Source organism: Lissotriton helveticus, chromosome 9 (genome assembly GCF_964261635.1).
Source record: "Lissotriton helveticus chromosome 9, aLisHel1.1, whole genome shotgun sequence".
In the NCBI taxonomy this organism is placed as follows: Eukaryota; Metazoa; Chordata; class Amphibia; order Caudata; family Salamandridae; genus Lissotriton; species Lissotriton helveticus.
Genome location: NC_136070.1, coordinates 638,692,077 through 638,718,304, shown reverse-complemented (window position 1 = coordinate 638,718,304; position 26,228 = coordinate 638,692,077).

Genomic DNA, 26,228 nt, shown 5'->3' with positions numbered 1-26,228 from the left:
GGCGATATAGATGCTTTCCAACATGATCTAGAGCCAGTCGAGTGTTATTCTTCTCCATTGGCTCCTGTCCCCGCCCCAAGAGTAGTCAGAGGGGGTACTAAGACTCTCCCCAGAAGAGAAGGGTTGAGGTCAAATAGGAAAAGACCAGCAACTCCCCCTAGCAAGAGTGTTATAGAAGGAAAAGAGGGAGAGGAAAATGGGAGCATAGGTTGGGATGATGCCGTTATAAAGAAATTCATGGGTATGTTGGATAACAAATTAAATAAGCTAATCAAACCTTTGTTATCTAAAATTGATCACCTCACTGATAAAGTTAATAAATTGGAGATTCTTTTAAAAACTACCAATGATAATGTGGGGGAATTACCGAAACTGGTATTGGACAAAATCAACGAAAAGCAATCTATAGAAATCACACCTGGGGGAGTAGTAGACGTCCTAGCTCCCATACAGATAACAAGAATAAATCCTGATATACAACCAACTAACTCCGCTGCCGCAGATCCATCAGTTACCCCAGGGAAACCTACAGATCTAGGCCCAAACTTAGAGACAGGTCCTGTAGAGCTAATTATTGAAGCGTCACCCCTGATTCTTGTTCTCGCAAATGTGCCACCCTTGAATGTAGGCCAGATAGAGCCACCTGATTCATTGCTAAACAAAGCACTAAACTGGTTGAGCAACAACATGCACATTTCTCCTTGGGGAAAAGAAAAGTTGACAGATGACCTGATTACAGCAAGACGAGTGAAGTGGATAGGGAATAAACCCAAGAAATTTGCGGGGGACGGTGTGGTACTGAATTTGAAGGGCCCAGAAGTACTACCGGAAATCCTGCTTAATCTATTCCCACCTCAACGAAGAACGGCAGAACTAATACCACTTACGCTAGACTTCTTCTATAGTAGAAGAGGACTAGTAGTAAAGCCTAGTCTTTTAAGGACTAAGTGGTCTGTTGTGGGTAGCAGAAGTGCTAGGGTTAGTCCAAGATGTGATTGGGGGCTGCACTTGGAAAATAGATTTTCAGCCATATCCAACCTAAACGAGTGCGATTGACTCGCAAGGAACAAATATCTGCCAGCTACATTACAGAGAAGGCAGACCAAGGGAATGGTAGTTAACCTGGCATGCACACAATTGTGCAAACAGCCAATAGAGTCCAAGGAAATTCAAGATCTAAAATATGAGGAGGTAGATAAAGACCAGCAGGGTAAAAATAGGGCAAGGGCAGAAAGTGAGGCAGCAATAGAGGGTGGAAAAACAACGAGTATTGACCCCGTCGAAAATGTTGAGGACATGGGTTATCTAGGGCCAAACTTAGGAAAACCTTCCTTGACCCTCATCTCGTGGAATATAGCAGGTATAACAAATAAGATAACTTCTCCTGAATGGACTGATTTTATTGACCAACATGACATTATCATGTTACAAGAAACCTGGTCACTAAATCCAGTTTTTCGTCATGGGTATCTAAATTACTATATACCAGCAACTAGAAATCATATAGGTCGTCCTTCTGGAGGCTTACTAATTTGGATTAACCAGTCGCTGAATTGTTCAATAACACAAAGATCATCTCCATCAAATGACATTTTATCATTAATCATTAGATGGGACAGCGGCCAAGAACTGGCACTGTTCAATGTCTATGCCAGGGGGGTTGGTGGAGGCAAATCCTCAGAAGTAGTAACTGCTCTAGAACTTGATCTAGAATTGCTGGAACCTCAATTCCACGTTATCATGGGAGGGGATTTTAATTCTACTTTCGAACCCATGGGCGAAGAGGACAGAATACTGTCCGAGGAGGAGGACATCAAGTGGGGAATACCGCAGTTGGAGGTGCCTGCCATCAAAAGATGGAGCACAGTGGCAATCCAGCTAAAGAGTCTCTGCTTAGAAAGAGGACTAAGAGCGGCAAATGGGCGCACGCCCTCTGATCTAAAAGGGAACAATACATTTGATAATGGACGCGCCTCAAGCAGAATCGATTATTTTTTGATAGATGTAAGGGCATGGAGCAAACTGGTAGACATGTCTGTGGAAATGAGAATGGAAAGTGACCACAATCCTTTGTGTATGACTTTCCACACTTACCATAAGACCACAGAATGTGTCAACAAAATTGAGCGGGTAACTCAAGATGTCGTGTGTTCAAACAACCAGCGCCATCTGAAATGGAGAATGTTGATTGAAGACATAACGAGATTAGAGGACCTCAAAAAAGTAGTGATAGAGGAAGTAAACAACATCAAGTCCCATTGTGAGAATTCTAAGTTCCAGGGCTACATGATGGAGGTACATGAAAACTTCTTCCTCAAACTTCAAAGCTTTTTTACCAAATCTGTAGATCCTAGAAGAGTTAAAAAGGAACAACCAAGGCAGGGTTGGTACGATAAGAGCTGTAGATTGGCTCGACATAACCTAAGCATTAAATTAAGAACGGGTAACCCCATAACAGTTAGGAAGGCGAGAGATACCTATAGATTGACACAAAAACAAGCTAGGAAACGTTGGGACGAAGAACGCTGGTGCGAGCTGAAACAGGCTTGCGCAGCCAAGGATTCCAAGCTATTTTGGGCCACAGTAAAATGGGACAGGGGTGGAATAGCTGCACAACCACATAACCATGTTGCTAAAAAAGACTGGATTGAGTTTTTCAAACCACAGTATGCCCGCAATCCAATGCACACCTCAAATCTCCCCCCTCCAAGTGTCTTTTTTAAACACCAAATATTCAATGAAAAAGATGTCAGTTTGGCATTGGATTGTGTATCGGGGGGAAAAGCACCGGGCATGGATGGAATCCCGGCAGATGTGTTTCTATCTGATAGGAACTCATGGTGCTCTTATTTCACATGGTTGGCAAACGCAGTGGCGATGGGAGGGGAAGTGCCCGCTTCTTGGAAGGGAGCGGAAATTATCCCCATATTTAAAAAAGGTGACAAAACACAGGCAAAAAACTATATACCCATCAGTCTCATTGATACAGCGCAAAAACTTATGGGGCGATTAGTCCAGAATAAGCTGCAACAATGGATTGATGAAAAAAATATATTGTCACCATACCAAGCAGGTTTCCGCCCCTTGACCAGTAGTGTCGACCAAGTCTTCTATTTTATAACAATCTATTGGAGAAATGTGACTTTAAAAAAGGGCACACTATACGCTGTCTTTGTAGATTTAAAAACAGCCTTTGACCTGGTCCCAAGAGAAAATCTGTGGCAGACCCTTGCTGATGTAGGCTTAAGTCAAGAATTGCTCACTCTGCTAGTGCGCCTCCATGAAAATAATTTTGCTAAAATCAGATGGGGCAAGCAGGGAGAAGTGACTGAGCCCTTTCCGGTGGAGCGAGGGGTGAGGCAAGGGTGTGTCCTGGCCCCAACATTGTTTTCAATCTATATAAATGGCATTGTTGATCACTTGAAGAAATTTCCAAGTGACGCGCCAATTATAGCAGGTTCACACGTACCCGTATTGATGTTTGCGGATGATACGCTTCTACTATCGCGTACACCGAGTGGTCTTCAAAAAGTGGTTGATGCCTTTGGTGAATTTTGTGATAGTAGGGGCCTTGAATTGAACACATCTAAGACCAAATTCATGTGCCTTAATTATAAGTCTACGTTTAGGGGTGTGATAACATACAAGGGCACCCCACTTGAGAAAGTTGATGCTTTCTCCTATTTAGGAATCATCCTGCAGGGCGACATGAAATGGAAATCGCACATCAATACGGCAGTACTAAAGTTTAGCCAACTGTCAGGGGTGGTCGCCCTTAAACACAGGGCCTCACTGACGAAACCAGTAAACTGCGCACTTGAAATTTATAACATGAAAGTACTGAGCGCCTGCTTATATGGCTCCGAACTCTGGGGCTTCTCAAATTTGGGTATTTTGGGGCAAGCAGAAAATAGATTTCTTCGAGGGCTTGTAATGGCCCCACAGAGCACGCCCATAATCCCCTTGAAGCTGGATCTTGGCAGGAAAAATGTAGAGGACATAGCCCGGCTACGGCCTCTGTTGTACTGAAGGCGTCTGATGGTGACCCCAGAGCTAAGCCACTATGTAACAGCATTATTAGACGTGGTTAAGTGCGATCGATTCCACTGTATTGTATGGATAAAAGAACTGCGGGATACTCTTGTAAAGTTAAAGTTGGAACATCTGTGGGGTAACAGTGATGTGGTTTGCTTCCCTTCGAAAACAAAATTGAAAGAAATGTATTGGGAGATGGTGTACTCAACAATGTATCACAAAGGATCCTTACCTAATTTGTCATCTCGCTTTTTGGACATTAAGATGTTACCATCGTGTGAAGATTACTGGGACATAATTGAACGTCCGCACGATAGGAAACTATATTTCCAATTTCGGGTTGGAACACTTCCGGTGAATGCTTTCAAGAAACACTGGAATCCCTCGTGGGTTGAACATTGCCATCATTGTAAGGACCAAATAGAGCACACCTCCCATTTATTGTTTTGTTGCCCTTTATATGCCAGCCCAAGGCGTAAATGGCTAAGGCCAGTTTGTTTAAATATTGGCACTCGTAGTCAATCAATCGCACTTAGAATATTAGAATCTGATTGCTCTATACCATTAGCGATTGCGGTAGCAAAATTCCTTGCATGGGCCTGGATAATCCGTTCCCGCTCATTACTGTAAAATGTAACATAATGAAGTATGCCTGTTATGTTCCAATTGCTCTTACATCTGAAATATATATATATATCTTTTTTAACTGTTTTAAGAATTGAGCATACATTTTATATGTGTAAAGTATTCGACTGTCATTGTTTAATATGTTTTTAAAGAAAGTTTTTAGCTATAGTATTTATTGTAATAGGGTAGGGATTGATGCTCTTATGTCAAATGTCGAATAAAGCTTTGAAAACCTGAAACCATAGTGAAGGAAGTGACCTGGGCCCACCACAAAAGCCTCCTTTACCTCCTGAAAGGTGAGAAAAACCTCCCCCTGATATAGGTTACCTGCCACGGAGCATCCCCCGACCTCCATTGCTCCCTGGACTGGACATATCCCTGTCAATAGCACATAATGGGTCCAGGTCCCACAGGCTGAGCTCTCTGCCGAAGCACCCTCGTGACCACAGCTTTCCACACTCCCGCTGTCTGCCTCACCAAATGTCAAATCAATTTTAGTCCTAAAGTGAAATAATTTGATTTATTAGTTTATGTAACATTTCTCATTGTCTAGTGCATTTTCTGTATTCCATTAAATGTAAATGTTCTTATTTTTTGCAAGGTGTAATGCATATGTGCTTATTTATTCACTTCTTAAGTTTAAATAAAACACCTTTATTTATACTTTAAAACGCTGTAGAGTAGGTGTCCATTATCATGATGAATGCTTGCATCACACGTGTTTTGTCCTTCACAATCATTTTTTCCCTACTGGATGGACATTAAAAATAAGACATTTAAAAAACGGTTGTATTTCCTGAAATAATTGGATGTAAAAATATGTAATTCTCATTTTCATTATTAACATTTTTATGAATCAAAGAATTGTAAATGAAAAATAGTGATAGGACAAAGTTTGTAAAATTAAATTATTGTAATTAATAAATGAGATACTTCTCTCATAAATATTTTATTCAATTCAAAACATTAAAGGAAAACAAAATGTCACGTCCAGCATGAATACAGGCACTGCCTAGATATGCCTATGCTCAAGGATAGGTGCGCTGTATGCCTGGTGTGGGAAGTTCTGGAGTGCTTGTATACCAGACTCTCTAATTATGTCCTTGACTCACCTTTTGGATATTTGGTGTTGCGGGAGGAATCGGACCACATATCTGGGTCCGTTCATGTAAGTTACCAGGATTGGTAACACTTTGGTTTCAAATGGCAGGAGTGCCCCAGCCATTCAGAACTGGCTGAGCGGCATCACATGTGTTTTCACATTGGTTTTCAAAGGCGGGGCTATTAAAGGTCAATCCTCCATAACCAAGAAGCTTAGTTTCATTTCCCGTTCCGGGAAGAATTCTTTCCGCTTGCTTCACTGCACATATTTTTGTTACTCTTGTTCTTGTTTTCCTGCCGCCTTGATTCCTGTTGATCGTTGGACTATCTCTGTATTCTCTTCCAGCGATCCTTTCCCTGTGGATGCGGGACAGTGTTCCTCTTCTCCTATATTCCAGTCTGCGACCTCTAGCCATCTTTTTGTTTTTTTCCAGTTGCTGGGTCCTTTTTTTCCTCCTATACCAGGGACCAGGACGCGTAAGAATGTTCCATGTTTGTACCTGTAATAAAGCTATTGTACCCAAAGGATTCAAGGGAGGCTGCAGTAGAAGTTTGGCAAACTTCTTTATTCATATACAGCCAGGGCTCGAGTCGGGGTACCACGCGGGTGGACGGCGTCCCCCCACTTATTTTAAGGGGTCTTACCGGGTGGACGCCTTCCCCCCTGCGCAAAAGCTGGGCTTTAAATTATAGCGTTATTCGCCCTCACGGCCGGCCGCCCCGTGGTGGGTTTTACTTTACCATCCTAATGCATTATGGGTGTTGTAGTTTCAGATTAGTTCGAGGCAAGCATCTGCACCAACGCAACAGTGATACACAGAAGGAAAGCCCCGCATCACAGCTCATTGTCCCAGGTGATACGGAGTCATCTGCTAACATTAATTACCGTCCAAGGTCATAATCTCGCCCAGAGGTCAGGCACCCGTCAGATGAACCTATGGTGGACTTGGCAGCTCTCCCCAGCACCAGGACGCCGAGGGTTAACCTAATTCCAGGCTATTATTGGCATTTGGGGAATAATTGGTGATGGAAGCTTTGAGGAATCAGACATCAAAGGTGTCACATACACCTTTTGACAAGCTTCAAAGGAGGCATGGCAGCGAGTCCCCAGGCCGAATATGCCTGACCCACAAAGGTCTGCTGAAAAACACTTAAATTGCGACATGCGTAATGCACTGCTTACGTATGGCTGTGATTTACACGTATTTGAGCGTCCCCCCACTTCTAGGTTTTTACCTTTCGTGACGTCACTTCACGTATTTGAGCGCCCCCCCACTCCTAGGTTTTTGCAGTCCGTGACGTCACTTCCTGCCGTGCCTTCCTGTCTCTTAGTGTCCCCCCACTTCTTTATTTAGGACTTGTGCCCTGTATACAGCAGGAGAGCGCCGGGCGTCTGGTGCTCTCCGATACCTTCACTCTCGCTCGCACTCAAAATGGCCGCGACGGCGCGCTGCGTCATCACGCAGCGCGCTGCAACTAGAGCGCGACTCTACAGTACCCTTTTTCCTGTATTATTGACCAGTGCCCTGTGTCCTAGATTCCATAATTTTGTGGGAACTATTTCCTTCCTGAACTTACCGTCAAGGATTTCTTTTCTTTCCTACTTTTGACTCCTGATTTGCTGGGTAACCTATATTGTTTTCTCATTGTCTGCCAATTGTCCTTGCCCTCCCACGAGGGGACCTTTGGTCTTCTCTACGTTTCTCCTATGAAACCAATAGGGGAAGTGTTTCAGTTCAGTTCAAACGTCTTTACTTCGGGTTTTTATACCATAAAAGACTTCATAAACAATACATACAATATTCTTAAAATACTGAGCAGTTAAAAAATCCTCAATGTTCATTAAACATCATCAGTACATTAAACATTAAAACTTGATTAAATATACTTTAAAGACGTGCAGAAATACATTCATATAAAAAGTAAAAAGTATCTTCCAGTTATGTAACTGATAGGTGCCTTGCTCTAATAACCCATGCCCATCCTAAAAATTTTGCCACACCTATGGATAAGCATTCGGAGGTATTGGATCTTAAGGTCCAGAGTGCTTCCGTGCGCCCCCTAGTCTTTATCGTTTTGCAAATGGGTTTAAGCCATTTGCGACGGGGAGCTATGTATGCTGGACAGGCAAAGAAAATATGATCTATAGATTCTTTTTGATCATTACACCAGGGGCAATATTCTGTTAGATTTCCACGCCATTTGTGTGTGTATGACCTAACTGGTAATGAGCCTATCCTAAACTTGTGGTAGAGTTTTCTATCCAAGCCTTTAGTGATGTTATCCCAATAGGACTCTAAACAGAAATCTACCTTATGGCTCAAGAACAATCCTGTCAGGGTAGCAGATTGTGATGACTTGACATGTTGTTCTTTTACAGTCGCCCAATACAATAGTTTAAATTCTTGTTTTGACGGAAAAACATTGTTTTCCGGATCGGACCAATGCAAACTTAAGCCCATGTTTTGTAGTGTGGACTTCACTACCCGAAACCATGGGAGGTTACCAGACCCCAGGATTGATCTTATATCCAAGCTTTCATTAGCGAACAAGATCAATTCTGGTGTGGTCCAGATACGTCGCCACAGAGCTACCATCCTATAGCATGCTAGATCTTTAATAGAATGACAGCCCTAGTCCGAAAGAAGCCGTAATATCGGGGTGGATTGTGGGAGACTAGCCAAGCTCCGCAAAAACTTGTTTTGTATTTTATCCAAAGGAGCAAGGTCCACATATCCCCATAGATCCGCACCGTAGAGAATTGCGGATTTAATTTTTGCATTATATATTTTTATTGCTGGAGATATCCTTTTGGTATGTGAGCAACGTTGCTCCTTAACCAAACACCCCGTTAAACGAGCAGATTTCAGGCATAAGGCTTCAATCTGTGGCTTCCACCGCAACCTATAATCTAAAACCACACCCAGATAAGTCATGACATTCACCTGTTCAAGGTCAATGCCATTCAAACTGACATGGCTACTTTGTGGCTTATTTTTTGTTAACACCATGAATTTCGTTTTTGAGACGTTAATCTCTAAATCATTAATTTTACAGAAATCCATGAACTTATTTATAGCCGACTGTAACCCCTTCTGAGTTTTTGCCAGGATCAGCGTGTCATCCGCAAAAATAGGCAAAGGGAATTTCCTGCCTCCTAAAACTGGGGCATCTGTAGGAGTGCCTTCAAGATACTGTACTACTTGATTTATAAATAGTAGGAATAGGGTGGGAGCACGCACACAACCCTGCCTTACTCCGCGGGTAACTGGAAAGGGCTCGGTCACCTGGCCCTGCCTGCCCCATCTTACTCTGGCAAAGTTGTTCTCATGCAGTCTAACAATTAGTTCCAGGAGATCTGGTGGCATTCCCATTTTTCCCAAAGCAACCCACATCTTCTCTCTCGGTACGAGATCAAATGCGGATTTGAGGTCCACAAACGCTGCGTAGATGGTTCCCCCTCCTAAAAACACAACCTTCCAGTAGATCATAATAAATCTTAGCACCTGATCGATAGTACTCATTGATGACCTGAAGCCCGCTTGCATCGGAGATAATATGTTGACCGTGCTCATCCAAGCCTGTGTTCTTGCCAGAACCATTCTTGCTATGACCTTCTGCAGGGCATCTATAAGACTGATAGGGCGGTAGTTCCCTGGTAGTGATCGATCGCCTTTTTTGAAGACCGGTAAGATCTACGCCCCTCTCCATGAATCTGGAACCCTGGCCCCATTAGCAATGGCATTAGCTAAGATCGTAATATATTGTACCCAATTATGCTGGTCATATTTAAAAAGATCTGCCGGGATACAATCCATTCCAGGGGCTTTGCCCGCTTGGACCAATGTTAATGCATTCTCAGCCTCTTTAATGTCAAACGCTACTAACAAACAATGCGTTGGGGGCAAGGTTAACCGAGCTATCTGAGCGTCTATTGGTGCCTCATTCGGACCACAAAACTGTAATGCATAGTGGGCCACCCAATCCTCTGCCGAGACATGATTAGATGGTATTTGTGAATCCTAGGTCCCTCCCCATTTCACAACTTCCCAAAATTGTATCTGATTTGAAGACAAGCAGGCCTCATACAAGTCCTGCCAACGACGATCGTCCCACGATTGCTTCGCTTTCCTTTGCACTTTTTTATAATTTGTCCTTTCTGCTCTAATATCAGATAACACCCTTGATTTAATGGCCTTAATCAATGCACTATGGGCCTGACGGCAGGATTTGTCATACCATTTCGCACCGGACAATGCTATCACAACTTTCCCATTTCGTGAAATGTGTTTTCAGATTATCGAACAGTTGCTCATGTAAGAGGCTAATCTGCTCCAGTGGGCCTGAGTTAGCGATCACTGTTTTGGCTCTATTAACAGAGGTTGCCACTTCATTAGATATTTTGTTAAGGGACACTGTATCTTCTAAAACCCTACACCAGCGGACTCTACGGCAATCATTAGTTAAGATAGCCTCACCTATCATACTGTTAGGTGCTATTGATCTACCGTACCCCCCCCCCCTCCATTTTCAGGCTTAGTGTCAACGGGTTGTGGTCACTCTCGGGTCGTGTTGTAATTACCATATCATCTAACAGTGGTCAAAACTCTATTTTAATTAAAAAATAATCGATCCTGCTAGAGTTTATTCCATTGTCAAACGTTACCCGCCCTATTTTATCTGATTTCGCTCATCCATTCGCTGCTCTTAAGCCCCAATCCAAACATAAACCTAGCCAATATAGAGCTGCCTCAGTAACCCTTTTGATAGGATTTAGAGCAAGGATTGGTACGTTCCATAATTGGTCAACCTCTCCATAGCTGTCATCACCCTCACTAGGTAGGGGTTCAAAGGTGCTGTTTAGGTCCCCTGCCACTATAATAAATGTGTCCCTCCCAATTGATTCCAATAGTTGATCGAGATCGTCAATAATTGCTGGGCTCTGCCCACCCGGTAGGCCCCTAGCGTATATTTTGATAATAAATATATCACTTTGATTATCACTGCTAAGCTTTAATCCCAAAATATCCATATTTTGGACTAACAGTTCCTGAGGCCTATAGCCAAGGGATTGCCTAATCCAGATCACCAGACCTCCCGATGGTCTGCCTTTTTGCCCCCTATTGGCTGGTTTATAAAAATGAATATAGCCCGAGCGGAAGATTGGATCGGGAGCCCAACTTTCTTGGAAGATTACAATATCATGGTGATCTATAAACTCTCCCCAATCAGCCCTTTCTGTTTTCCCCTTTAATCCAGCAATATTCCAGGAGGCTAAATTGAGCACTGGTTCCTGTCTATAGAATACGATATTTTGGCTTTGGATGTTTGCCACCTGGGGATTGAGTCTCGATCTCCCTTCCTCGACCAATAACAGGCTATCTACCACATCATCTGCAACAATACAGCTGTCACACTCTCCCACACTATTTCTCCCCCCCCCCCATCGATTTTAGCACCACCTCATCATTACTACACGTTATAGGGGCACAGGTTTGCATCACCTTGGCTTCAGATGGACAAGAAACCACTAGATTTCTAACTGTATCGCCATTACACTTTTTATCAACTGTCAGGCACAAGGGTCAATCTACCCCTTCCAGACCACTGAGCGGGTCATACCGATTCTGAAGAGGTGGATAGAACGGGAGATGTGGTACCAGACCCGGGCAATACCTTCCTGTAGGTCTGCTATTTTGGAATGAGTGTGTTTGGTGCGGTTGTCCACTATGCCTGACTCTTTGGGGATAAAACTATTGTAAGGATAACGATTGGACATCTCCCACTTTACCATACCTTGGGTTTCTGCAAATGAAGTCCACCACCCAGGGATCCCTAAAACTGACTATAATACAGTCCCCCTCTAGATCTTTTGGGCAATACCCCACCCAATTTACTCTCCTAACATTAAGGATTTCTGTAGAAGACATAGGTGGGAGAGTTCTGTTTTTATTAAGCCAGAAATTAACTTTATTGTCGAGATCCCTATGTGTTTCAAGTTTCCCCACCTCCAAGGGAACAACCCCAGTTAAGATGATGGTATATGGTGCTGATTCAGGAGGTAAATTAACACAAGAAGGTGTAGGTTTGGCAAACTTAATTTTAGGTTGACCACTGCCCATAGGCTTAGTTGCTTTGTCTATCTTACTAGGGGCAGGCTGTGTGTTAGATACTCCTTCTGTTGACGTTTTATCCCTATGTTTTGGAATGACCTTATTTTTCCCCTGCTTCGAGTGAGCTTGTTGGTGTAACTGGGATACTGGATTGACAGATGGCCCTACCCTTGAAATATCATTGGTGGGCTTTAACTGACCTCCAGTTAGGACTTTTCCCATGTTAACATCTGCTCTAGGTGTCTTTCCCAACAGGACAGTGTTTTCTCTAATTAGCAGCTCCAACTGGTCAATTTTATCGTTTAGCAACCTTGTCCTTTCCAACAATGGCAACATTAGGGATTTCATCAAAAATTCTATTTTTCCCATAAGGATATCATCAATATTATTGGACAAGGGTTGATTGGTGACTTGATCAATGATTTTTTGGGGCACAAGGGTGTTAGTATTAGTGGGGGGTATTGTTAATATCGAAGTGGATTTATTAGTACACTTATTTTTGGATAACTTCGCGGTACCCCCCTTTTGGATTTTCTCGGCCCTCTTCCTTTTGTTATTTTTTGATCTAGGCGATGGTACCGTAGTTGGACTTGTGTTCCCTGCGCTCGATATAGAACTAGAGTGAGCAACAGTATTATCGGTGTTCAATAAATCATCAAGAAGGGAAGTACCTGATGATATCTCCAAATTATGGGTAGCTACGTCATGTTCCGTAATCTCTGATACCAGATCTGGGCTTTTATATAGGTTATCACTAGGATCAAGATCACATAGTGGAACAGGGGATGCAGTCTGCCCTATTTTCCCCAGCGATGACCGTTTCCCGGTTATTAAGTCAATAGATAGTCACTTTTCAGCAAGGGCGATTTCCTTTTCCAATATATTTGTTGTGCGCTTGAAAAAGTGGTCAATAGTGCCGGAGAATACCCCATTTGTGGTCGAGACTTGGACTAGTCTTTCTTTACCTGATCTCAGAGGCATTATACCGTCTCAACTAGACTACCAACCAGTCTTTAAAAAATGCAAGCACAATTAAAGGCGATTACAACAGTCCCAATTTCTAAAATATAAAAATAAAAAGTAAGATCGGTAGCCTAACACAATGCAGTACAATTGGACAAAGTCTCACTTGTAAATGGGGTGGCCCAACCCGACCTGTAACGTCCTCGGACGGCCCGCCCTTTGCCCGGGCTTCGCCCCTGGCTCAGTCCCGTGCGCGTCCCGCGTTCGCGGTCAAGGGAGGAGTTAAAATATGAGGGGGCGGGGGCGGGGGCGGGAAGAGGCTCCAGCTGCGGCGAGTGACAGGCCGCTCAGAATGCTGGGCCTCGCAGTCCCGGCCCCGTCCTCACTCTCCGGCAAGTCCAGGTGAACAATCCAAAGTTAAAATTAAATGCCCCAGTTCAGCACGATGCTATGTCCTCCCTTCTGCGGAGATGTCAGATCCAGGGAAGGGAATAAAAATGCAGCAGAGTCAGCAGAGCGTCCTCGGCTTGCGAGCGGCTCCCGCGAAGCGGTGGCCGCGAGCCGTTATCAGGTGCTGCAGGGGGGCGGGAAGAGGCTCCAGCTGCGGCGAGTGACAGGCCGCTCAGAATGCTGGGCCTCACAGTCCCGGCCCCGTCCTCATTCTCCGGCAAGTTCAGGTGAACAATCCAAAGTTAAAATTAAATGCCCCAGTTCAGCACGATGCAAAGTCCTCCCTTCTGCGGAGATGTCAGATCCAGGGAAGGGAATAAAAATGCAGCAGAGTCAGCAGAGCGTCCTCGGCTTGCGAGCGGCTCCCGCGAAGCGGGGGCCGCGAGCCGTTATCAGGTGCTGCAGGGGGGCGGGCGGGAAGAGGCTCCAGCTGCGGCGAGTGACAGGCCGCTCAGAATGCTGGGCCTCGCAGTCCCGGCCCCGTCCTCACTCTCCGGCAAGTCCAGGTGAACATTCCAAAGTTAAAATTAAATGCCCCAGTTCAGCACGATGCAAAGTCCTCCCTTCTGCGGAGATGTCAGATCCAGGGAAGGGAATAAAAATGCAGCAGAGTCAGCACAGCGTCCTCGGCTTGCGAGCGGCGGGAAGTGTTTCAACCGTACTCCTATGGAAGGCTTGGAGCCATACATGGGAAGTATGATGGTGTGTATAATTGTGGTGTATTCTGAGTGTCTGCATACTACGCATCTGGCGAGAAAACTCCCATTATGTACCAACGAATGAGTCAGATGTTAGTTCTTTAATTAATACATTGTATGTATGTTGCTGGTCCATTTTCATGTTGTTTTCCTTTTTTGTCTTAAAGGAGGCTTTCCTGAAGTACTTTCTTGGTGTAAGGGATAGCGGTCAGGGCAGAACCCATCCTTGACACCTACCTTGTGTGAACTACATCACCGCATCAAGAATGCTTCCTTTAGTTCCCTATCTTCTCACCCTTTCCTCTGGTGTTATTCCGCCCACAGCTGTTTTACAGTCAGATCGAGGGTTAAACACTGTGAGAAGATGAACTGTCTCCGTTTCTGCAGCACCTGGTTTTCAGTTGAGTGGACCTAGTGACACAAAAGCCTTTCCAATGACAATACGCTGTGGTTGTGTTGCTTATGACTTGCCTCCTCTACATACTGCCAAAGGATAACCTCCTCAGGAAGGGGCATCTATTGGTCACAGAGCAGGCACTTCAAGGATCTTTCTTGGGGGGATGGATTTAGGTTTGCCAGGGATTAAGGCCAGATAAGATGTCAATTCAGGAAGAGGAGAACAGGTAGGAGTGGTGGAAGAGGATTGGGTTTTGTAGGTAGAGGGAGCTGGGGTGGGTGATGAGTGCGTGTCTATGTTTGGAAGTTGCATTTGGGTTTGATGTGTGTTGTGTAAGTTTGATTGTGTGTGTGTTTGGCTGGTGTTTGATATTCTAGTGCGTGTGTGTGCTTGGTTGGTTTTGTTTTGTGTGCGGGGGCTTTTTTGTGAGTGTGTTGGTTAGGAAACTTAAATTAATTTAATACCGTACAAAATAATAAATAAAAATGAACAAGAAACAGAGAAAGCTAAGAACCCTGACTTCACTGTAAAATTGTTCAGCAACAATGTTCTGCTGCAGTTGAATGGCAAAGTATTATGGTCTGAAATGGAGTATGTTTTATAGTGTTGTATGCAGATGAAAACAATTAGCCAAAACACATCAGGTGTGTAATGCTATCATCCATCCAAAAGCCACAGGAATCCGTCAGCTCTGTAGAGTACTTGTAAACTCAACCATGGCGAGTTGATGGGAGTCCCGCAAAGATATAAATCATGGCCTTAGTCAGAATATGGGTCTTCTCTGTCTGGAGCCTGACTTCACAAATCACCCAAGTAACAACACAACGTGAACAAATAAGTAAATCCATCTTGTTTAAGACATGGATGGCTGCACAGAGCAGGCTATATGGTCATGGGGGCAAGATGGGGAAGCTTATGCACTGGCTGGCATGTAGACATGCGCATCCAGACACATCCATTGCCTTGAAGGGGAAAATGGGACGTGTACATGCTCCCCGAAGACATTGCAAGACAAGTTACCAGATACTATGGTTTTCTATATGGAATCACCCCTCTGGTGACCCCGCAATCCTGTCATTATTCCTGTCCTTCGCAGACTTACCAAAGTTACATGACTTGACATTAAAATGTTGGAGGAACCCATTACAGTACAAGAAATCTCTCAGGCAGTAATGCAGATGCCATTTGGCAATTTCTCTAGCCCTAGTGGCTTCCAGATTGAATATTATATACTCACCAGTACTAATATGATGTTTCAGGATTAATGTTTGATATGTGGAGCAGAATTGAGTGACCTTATTTACACCATCTGGTTATGCCCAAGATTGAGACCCTTCCGGGAGGGGATTTTTCAATTTATTTTTTTATAGCCAATTTTTATTGACTTTTCAATAACAGCAAAAACAGTCAACACATTCATTTTTCAAACATTCACTGCCAAATTTCAGAGGAACTTAGATTTCTCCATAAAATTCACACACTTAAACATAGTCATAGACAAAGGCTACACGTATACTTAAAAAATATGACATGTGCATTTAAGTTTTCTATGTCCTGACAGTAGAAAAACCCCTAAAGTCGTTTTTCACTGTCATAAGGCTATCTCTCCCATAGACTAAAACTAGATTACCTTTTGACACTTAGGGGCCGATTACGAAGTCGGTCGGAAAGGCGCAGAACGGCATTCGGATTTTCCTAACCAGAGTCGGAACCCATGTTTCCAACCGACTCATTTTCCGATCGACCGATTACAATGGCAGGTAACCGTTTGGTCTGTCTGACTCGGTTCTGACCGGCACTTGGAGACTCTGATTTGGTCGGAGCTGAATCATACAGCTCTATGGACCGCATTTCCGACCGGCATATTACGATGTCAGATTCGGACAGTCTTTCCGAATCGGTTTGTCTGTGTAACCTTCCTAATGTCTCAGGGTTGAAGAAAGACACTACTAAAGTACGAAATATGGAGATACACAGGTAGTCAGAGCATACTGATTTATTATGCCTGATGATCGTAAACAATAAAGCAAAAAGAACACAATAGTAATCCGCTAATTCGCTGTAGTATCTCAGTCTTGAACACAAACAAAAAGGGAAGTTATAACGATACCCATAAGCAGCCAGCTACGCCAGTCTTGTGCGTTCCAACCGTCCTCCGCATGAATACCGGTCCCGGTATTCGCCAACGGAGGGCACCGTGCTAAGTAACGGCCGAAAACGCCGTTTGAAAGCTGTAACCGCTATGGTGCTCTGAGGTCTATAAGGCGTATCTCCCAATGCAAAAGCGGAATCTGGAATGCCCAGCCGGGCACTCTACAGTAATTAAGGCTGCCTGTCTAGGGAGCAGCCGCTCTACCCAGGACGATGGAACCTCAGGGCAACGCACCTCCTGCGTTCGTCTTGTGCCCAATAACAAAGTGTGTAGGGCGGAGACGCGGCAGGCACCACCTTGGTGTGCGTCTAAACCCTCCGATCACAAATGCCCAAAGTGTCCTTACAGACGCGGAAACACCTCCTCGGTGGGTGTCTGAACAAAGCGGGTAAGGTCAACCCGTAAACCAAGACGGGGTGATCACATCCTTGGTGAGCGTCTATACTTCGCGGGAAATATCTTCCGCGATACGGGACCAAGACGCTGCCTTCACCTCCTTGGGGAGCGCCTGAGTTAAGCAAGGTTTCGGCGTAGAGAGAGCAGTCGCTTCTCTTCTACCAGGTTCAAAACAAGATTTACTGGAAACACGGAGCTAAACGGCCGGTGTGGATTCAAAATATCCGACACCTTTCCTCTATCGGCCATCCTCTTTATGGGCGTGTTTGCGAGCGTCCTGGCACTATGCATGCTGGTACATGCGGTCCAGAGCGCCGCTCGTGATTTCTTCGCGGTGCTCCCATGTGCTCCGGGAGGCGGGGAGATCATGACAGTACATCCTCTTTCCATCAACCTCTCCCCGCAGGACCAGCACAAGACGGATACTTCTTGTGGAAAGCGGACACCAGTCGAGGTGCATGCACCCCGGATGCGGGTTCCCAGGATTGCTCTTCCGGCCCGTACCCCTTCCAAGCCACCAGGTACCACAGCTTGCCACTCCTCCACTTGGAGCTCCTTATGCCAGCCACCTCATATTCCAAGTCGGAAATTCACAGCGACCCGAGCCGGCCACCCACGCACCCTTGCCGCCGATGGTTTGAGCAGGGAGACGTGAAACACAGGGTGGATCCGCATCTGTTTAGGCAGGCCGAGTTTCATGTTTATTGGACTGATGCATTTGGCAATGCTGTATGGACCCATAAACTTCGGGTGGAACACGCTGTGTTTACGGAACCTCATGTTCCGAGTCGAGACCCACACCTTATACACCGGACCAGGCCATCTCCGTCTGTCAGCCGAGGCCTTGTACTTCGCTTTGGGGGAGTCCAGCCACTTCCGTGAAGACACGAGCATTTCCTTGATGTGGGCGACTCTTCTGGCGGTCTCTGGCACCCTGCGATCCATGACGGGTGTAAAAAGGGCAGGAACCTGGGGTGATGACCATAATTGCAATAGAAAGGTGACGCCTTGGTGGAGCTATGTGTGGCGTTGTTGTAGGCGATCTCCGCTATCCATAAGAGATCCATCCATTCCTCCTTTCCCTGATCAACAAAGCAACGTAAATATTGTTTGAGGGTCTGATTCAGGCGTTCGGTTTGGCCGTCCGTTTGGGGATGGTAGCTCGTTAACATGGCTGAAGAGACGTGCAACGCAGAACACCACTTCTTCCAGAACTGGGCAGTGAACTGCGAGCCCCTGTCCGAGGCGATCACGCTGGGCAATCCGTGGAGTCTCATCACGTTCTTTAATAACAAAACAGCCAGTTGACCAACGGAAGGCACCCGTTTACATGCAATGAAGTGCCCCATCTTCGTAAGGTAGTCTACCACCACCAGTATCGCTGTATAACCCTCATCCACTGGTAGTCCCACCACAAAGTCCAGGGATATGTTCTCCCAGGGCCGACTTGGGGTAGGAAGGGGTCTAAGCAAACCCTGAGGACGACCGTGATCCGTCTTCATGGCCGCACATGTCGTGCAAGCCTCCACCCAGCGCCGAACATCCGCTCTCATGGAAGGCCACCAGAACTGCCTCTCCAGACATGCCACCGTCTTTTTAACCCCGAGATGGCCAGCACAAGGCGAAATGTGACACCACGTATAAGCCTGTTTCGGAAGGAGGGCCGTGGGTAACAGTAAGCGACGATCTTTGACAAGTATCCCATCCTTTATCTGCCATTCCTGGTGATGTTGGAGCCAACTCCTCCATGGAAAGGAGCGGATTCCAGTCTGGACTCCCTTGAGGAACTCGTCCGGCTGTATCTCTCCCAACACTGCGTCCGGGTGGATGATGGAATGAATCGGCAGGGGATTCTGCTCCGAAATGGAGGACTGACGGGACAACGCATCCGCCTTTCTGTTGTCTTTGCCAGGCCGATAGGTGATGTGGAAATGAAAGCCGGAGAAGAAGAGCATCCACCGCAACTTCCGAGGCGAGAGGTGTCTGGTTGCCGTCATGAATTGCAGGTTGCGGTGGTCAGTGAACACGGTCACTACGTGTCTGGCACCCATCAACAGATGACGCCACTCCGAGAATGCATCCTTGATGGCCAGCAGCTCCTTTTCTGCTATATGGTAGTTCCGCTCTGCTTCGTTCAGTTTCCTGGACATGAAGGCCACGGGATGCAAGACGCCTGTATGGCAATGTCGCTGTGACAGGATGGCTCCTATGGCCACCTCTGAGGCGTCCGCCTCCACCACGTATGGGAGCTCAGGGTTGGGATGCGCCAAGACAGGGGCCGTGATGAACGCCTTCTTCAATGCCACAAAGGCAGCCTGCGCTTCCGGATTCCACCCAAACCTTTGGTCTTTCCTCAACAGCTGGGTGATGGGGGCCACAAGGCCAGAGAAGCCATCTATGAATCGCCGGTAAAAGTTAGCAAACCCGATAAAACACTGCACGTCTTTTACGCTTTGTGGTGTGGGCCACTCCTCCACTGCTCTCACCTTGCGTTCTGCCATTTCCTGACCATCGGGGCTGAGCATCACTCCGAGAAATTCGACAGAAGTGACATGAAAGTCGCACTTGCTGAGCTTGCAAAACAGCATATGTTCTCAGAGCTACTGGAGAACTGTGGATACGTGTTGCACATGTTCTTCCTCGGTGTTGGAGTAGATGAGGATATCGTCTATGTACACTACCACGTATAGGTCCAAGATTTCACGGAAGACCTCGTTCAAGAAGTACTGGAAGGCCGCAGGGGCGTTGCAGAGCCCGAACGGCATGACGAGGTACTCAAATAGACCGAACCTGGTCTTGAAGGCCGTCTTCCACTCGTCGCCGCCCCGCATGCAGACCAGATGGTATGCCCACTTCAAGTCCAGTTTGGTGTAAATACGGGCTTTCTTTACCTGTTCCAGTAAGACGCTGATGAGCGGCAAGGGGTATCGGTTTTTGACCGTGAGTGCGTTCAAGGCCCTAAAGTCTACACATGCCCTCAATTCCCCATTGGCTTTCGGGATGAAGAAGAGGGGCGATGCTGCAGGGGACTTGGATGGTCTTATGAACCCTAGACCTAGAAGCTTGTCTAGGTAGGAACGCAAATGTAGGTTCTCCGGCTCGGTTAGGGCGTACAGCCTCCCACAGGGTACGCATGCTCCAGGAACCAGATCGATACGACAATCGTACATCCTATGTGGGGGGAGTGCTTCGGCACGGACTTCGTCAAACACATCCTGGTATTCATGGTATACTCCAGGAAGGGAAACAGCTTTCTCAGCTGCTGTGGCGACCATGTGAACAGGGTCTGGCTTGTCGGTAACTTGCTTCACCTTGCAATGCTGAAGGCAGTGCGCAGAGGACATACGTACGTCATGTGTCATCCAGTTGACTACTGGGTTGTGCTTTTGGAGCCATGGTAGACCTAGTATGATCCCATACTGCGGTGCTCGTATGACACTGAAGTCAATCGTTTCTTCGTGACGTTCCCCATACTTCACAGGGACTTCTCCCGTGTGATGCCCTATAGAGCCTGTAATAAGTCGTCTCCGGTCCACTGCATAAACATCCTCGGGGAACTCCTTGGGAATGAGGTTTATGCCCAGTCTCTGTGCCTCGTTTTGATCCATGAAGAGATGGGTGGCCCCTGAATCGACCATGGCCACCACTGGAATCCACTGCGTGAGGATCCCCACGTATACCGTGATGAACAAATGCTGTTGCCGCACCCTGTCTAGGCGCGTTAAGGAAGGGATGCTTGTGCGACTCCGAGAGGCCCCTTCGTTAGTCTTGGAGTCCACTAGTTTTCCACCTGCACTTCCACTGCAGCGGATACAGTCCTGTTGGGCCGAGAGCGACTGGTCCTTGGCTTGGCCGGGCACTCTCGCACGTAGTACTCCTTCTTACCGCAATACAAGCACAGGCCTTGTTTGCCGCGGGACTCCTTTTCAGCCGCGGTCAGACTGGCTCGGATGGCACCAATATCCATTGGCTCTGCTTTCGCTGCCGTGCTGGTTTCAGGTGCTCCCATCGACACACAGGAGGGCAGTGGCTTTCCTTTCCTTTCCTTTTGTGTTCGCCTTTGCGCTCACCCATCCGATGGTCCAGTCGTAGAACTAAATTGATGAGCCCCTCGCTTGTCTTGGGCTGGGGGTCTATCTGTGCCACCACATCTTTGAGTTCTTCGCTCAGTCCGTGGTGGAAGAGCGCTGTTTGTTTTGCGATGGGCCACTTTGTTTCCGCCACTAGATGTCTAAAGGCGTTCAAGTACTGCAAGAGGTTGTTATTCCCCTGACGGAGTTCCAACATTTCCCTGTCAGCGGTATAAGAGTCGGCTCGACGGTCAAACACCTTTAGGAATTCCTCACGGAAAGCTCCCCAGTCGCACAGAAGCGGGTCGTCTCTGCTTACCAACGGAACAGCCCATTGGGCTGCGTTCCCAGCCAGATACGAGATGAGGAAGGCCACTCTTGCCTGACTGGTGGGGAAAGCCTTGGGCTTACAAGAAAGATGTAAGGCCACCTGCGTCAGGAACACTTGGACAGTGTTGGGGTCCCCGCTGTATCTCTCGGGCGTGGCCAGTGGGATGGCCACAGGCATTTCCACTGTTACCGAAGGAGAGGGAGTCACTGTCGGTGGTACCGCATCAAAGGGGTGCCTTTGCATATTGTCCAACCGGGCCTTTAAGTCCGCGGTTTCCTGTCTGGATGCCGCGAGTTCGTTCTGTACCAACGCTAAGGCGGCCAGGACATCATCCAGGGTAGCCATGGTGTCTTCTGCCAACCAGGAGAAAGTTTGTAGTATAGGTTGGATATTGTGTAACCTTCCTAACGTCTCGGGGTTGAAGAAAGACACTACTAAAGTACGAAATATGGAGATACACAGGTAGTCAGAGCATACTGATTTATTATGCCTGATGATCGTAAATAATAAAGCAAAAAGAACACAATAGTAATCCGCTAATTCGCGGTAGTATCTCAGTCTTGAACACAAACAAAAAGGGAAGTTATAAGGATACCCATAAGCAGCCAGCTACGCCAGTCTTGTGCGTTCCAACCGTCCTTCGCATGAATACCGGTCCCGGTATTCGCCAACGGAGGGCACCGTGCTAAGTAACGGCTGAAAACGCCGTTCGAAAGCTGTAACCGCTATGGTGCTCTGTAGTCTATAAGGCGTATCTCCCAATGCAAAAGCAGAATCTGGAATGCCCAGCCGGGCACTCTACAGTAATTAAGGCTGCCTGTCTAGGGAGCAGCCGCTTTACCCAGGACGATGGAACCTCAGGGCAACGCACCTCCTGCGTTCGTCTTGTGCCCAATAACAAAGTGTGTAGGGCGGCGATGCGGCAGGCACCACCTTGGTGTGCGTCTAAACCCTCCGATCACAAATGCCCAAAGTGTCCTTACAGACGCGGAAACACCTCCTCGGTGGGCGTCTGAACAAAGCGGGTAAGGCCAACCCGTAAACCAAGACGCGGTGATCACCTCCTTGGTGAGCGTCTATACTTCACGGGAAATATCTTCCCCGATACGGGACCAAGACGCTGCCTTCACCGCCTTGGTGAGCGTCTGAGTTAAGCAAGATTTCGGCGTAGAGAGAGCAGCCGCTTCTCTTCTACCAGGTTCAAAACAAGATTTACTGGAAACACGGAGCTAAATGGCCGGCGTGGATTCAAAATATCCAACGCCTTTCCTCTATCGGCCATCCTCTTTATGGGCGTGTTTGCGAGCATCCTGGCGCTATGCATGCTGGTACATGTGGTCCAGCGCGCCGCTCGTGATTTCTTCGCGGTGCTCCCATGTGCTCCGGGAGGCAGGGAGATCATGACAGTCTGACACGAAAAATCTGTCGGAAACTGACTTTGTGGGCCTGTAGCATGCCCCCCTTCACCCAGAGCCCTCTGGTTGGGACCCGTGGAGGTAGCCAATTAGGACCCCTCTTTGCAACCATGCACAGTGTGGCAGGCCCCATGGGGAGCCTTCTGCATGGTGCAAGGTTTTCCGTAACCACCCCTTTCTTCAATGGGAGCCTGTGTTGTCAGTCAGAACACAGACTCCCATTGAAGCCAATGGGAGTCCGACCGGACAGTATTTGGAACCATCGTAATCGGTCTGTCAGCCTCCCGGAACCTGAGTCGGTCGGAAACGATTCCGACAAGGAGTCGGTCGGAATGCTTTCCATCCGACATCGTAACAAGGCCCTTAGTAAGTATTAACTTCCATTTGGGAACATATAGAGAAATGTTTATTTTACTAAAAGAAATTGTAATTTAACATTTTAATGGTAAAGTCAGATTTTAAGTTTTAGAGTAACTTCAGAAAGTTAGCATTTTTCGGCCTGAACCAAATACGCCTTTCTCTGTGTCCAGGGTCACATGACTGTGATTGCCTCTCCTGTGGTGTTTTCTGTATTCCTTCCAGACATGGGCCAAAAGGACCTTTGGTGTGGGGCAGGTTGTTCCTCTCCTGAGCAGATGCCCTCTGCCCTGGAGGGGTTGAACTCAGCCTTTCTCAGCTTCAAAAGACAGCCACAGAGTGTTGCCCACTCACTTACTGAGTTTTAAGAGCTGCCACTAACAAATGCTTGCACCTAGGGATGCCCGCCCTTTGCTAGCCTAGACATTTAGGAGCCAAACCCAGGAATGAGAGAAGGTTACACAAAGAGGGCATTTCACACCCACAGGCTGGTACTGGGGATAAAAGCAGTACCTTCACAACCTCTCAGCATAACACTTCTGGAACTGTGGAAGATTCAAAAGAAGGACTGCACTGCTGTATGAAGAAGTAAGACTGGACCTGCGTGGCTTGATTTTAGGCTCCCCTGAAGTAACTTCAAGGGTCAGTTGATTAGCCTCCTGTTTTAGCAACAGGGACACAACAAGCTTCCAGATGTCTTTCTTGCGACTGCCCTGCTGACCATCACTATTTGGACTTGCCTGAGCCTCTACTGTAGTGAGTCCTGATCCCTAAGAGTAGCCCCTCCAGGTCCTGAACCCATGACTGGCATCAGAGAGTACAATTCCTGCCCCAAAACTACAATTCCAGAGTATAGGTAAAGATCCAGGCTCATCGCAACCACAAACAAACATCTTGCATCAAAGGACAACTGTCCACGACGGCTGGCAATCCGAATCGCCAGCAACAACCTGCTCCTTGTGTCACCTCCGAGATCCAACACTAATGGCAACAGTCTGCATGGACCATCAAGGTGAAGCTCCAGCAACACCTGTCTCTTCGCGCTCAACAACAGCCATCCTCCATGCCCAACCTGCTCTTTGCATCACTGCGGTCTCTTCACGGCTCAGCTAATGCGAACCTCCAGTTCCTCAAGTGGACTTGGGCATGAGAAAGTAAGCACTTCAGTGGGATGAACATAATCCCTCTCTCCGACCCAAGCTCCATCACAGTCAGCCTGAACTTGTGCCTATACCCCAGTCCTGCGAAACAAGATAACCATGATTAGCGCTTTATACTTTTAGGCTATATTTTCACTTGAAAATTTAAAATTCCATAGCTCCAGTTCTACTGCTTGGATTTTTATTGTATTGGTGTAATTTTATTCAATACAATGAACTCTCTTTTTCTACATTTGTTTACGATTTTCCTTTTCTTGTGGTTTCACTTTATTAGTGTTTGAGTGCCACATAAAAACACATTGTCTCTAAGTTAAGCCTGACTGCTTATGTGCTAACAGAAGCTTAAGCACAAGTTCATTCAGTGACTTTAGTGGTTCATCCCTGACAAGGACTGCGTTTTTTACTTGAGTGAAGCTTCCACCCCGTTCAACTAATTAACCAGTTTCTATAAGGAATGATTTTCAATGCAGCAGGCTGAGGCCTAGCCATGCTAAGTAAAGTTGCATGTGTCTTTGCCAGTTCCGTTCCCCTTTTCCCCTTTGTGTTCAGTAGTGGCTTCTTAGTAGCCTCTTCGGAGTACAAGGTGAGAGAGATGGTTCAGCATTGAAGTCCAGACATCCCTTCAGAGTATTCCGATTGTGAAAGAGAGGTCCCTACCTCAATCAAGCATAATGTTTCCTCATTGGTTTTACTCAGGCTTTTCACCTTCTCTATTGCTTAGTTATAAATGAAAAACAGTTAGGAAGATATAGCATTTTTCAACTCCCCCATTCAAATGCAACGAGTAGACGTTTTAGAGGTGCAAACAACTATTTGCAGACAGATCTCATATTATTTTTAAAACATATTTTATTAAGTTTTGAAAGTACCAGATGGGCAGAAGCCTGACAGAATCCACAGATAGACAAATTATTAAAGGATTACCAATTTGGAGCCATCCATGAGTACAATTTGAATACATAACAAAAGAAAACACACTGAGAACTGTACGCAGGCAACCCCACCCCACCCACATTGGTAAGCGCATGTCAACACCTTTATACACCCAGAAAGACAAGCTAACACATTGTGTGTAGCAGTATGTGAACCTCCCGTTAGGTCACTGTTACGGAAATTGTGATGGAAGGGATGGAAGATCGATACCCCTGTATGCGGCCCATCAAGACCAGATTTTTCTATGTTTTTGACAGATCTTATATATAAAATGAAACAATATGTGCTCCTATGGTTAGTCATCCCCTCCAATTTAATTGATGTTTAGCATTTCACTATTCTTTTTACTTCTTACACTTACTTTCACCAAAAGTGGCATCTCCTGGTGTGAATGTGCATTGGTTTCAAATTCATTTTGAATGTTAGTAAAATGTATTACAATTATAAAACAAGTTAAAAATAGATATTTTTTTGCTGATAAAAATATATCCTGTCTACTTTTTAAATATCTAAATTCAAAAGTATTTTGTTAAAACATATTTTAAATAAGTATCCTTGTAAGTCAGACAAAACAATGAAGTAACTGTTTTAACCACAATGGAAACTGTTATGAACTACACAATTTTCACATATTTGTAACACTGTAAAGATATAATTGAGAGACTTATTTTATTTCAGGAGTGTCAAAGGTGATTAAAATCTGAGGAAGTGTTTTAACACTTTACAAATATATAGTCAATAAAAAGATCTCTCTGTGTTTACCATATGAATGACTGCATTAAAAGGTAATATATTAAAAAATAATGTAAAACATTGCAAATGTTACAGAAAATGCAACTATTTTAAAACACAGTGAAAACTGACATGGACTACACCATTTCACATACTGGATGCACTTTAAATAGGTAACATGAACTTTTTGAAAGGACTGTTTTTCCGGAGTCATTTATTTCAGGAACTCATCCCATCATAGAAAATACCCCTTTTAATGTATGTATACAGCCTTCTCTATAGGGAAGTGAATGATTCT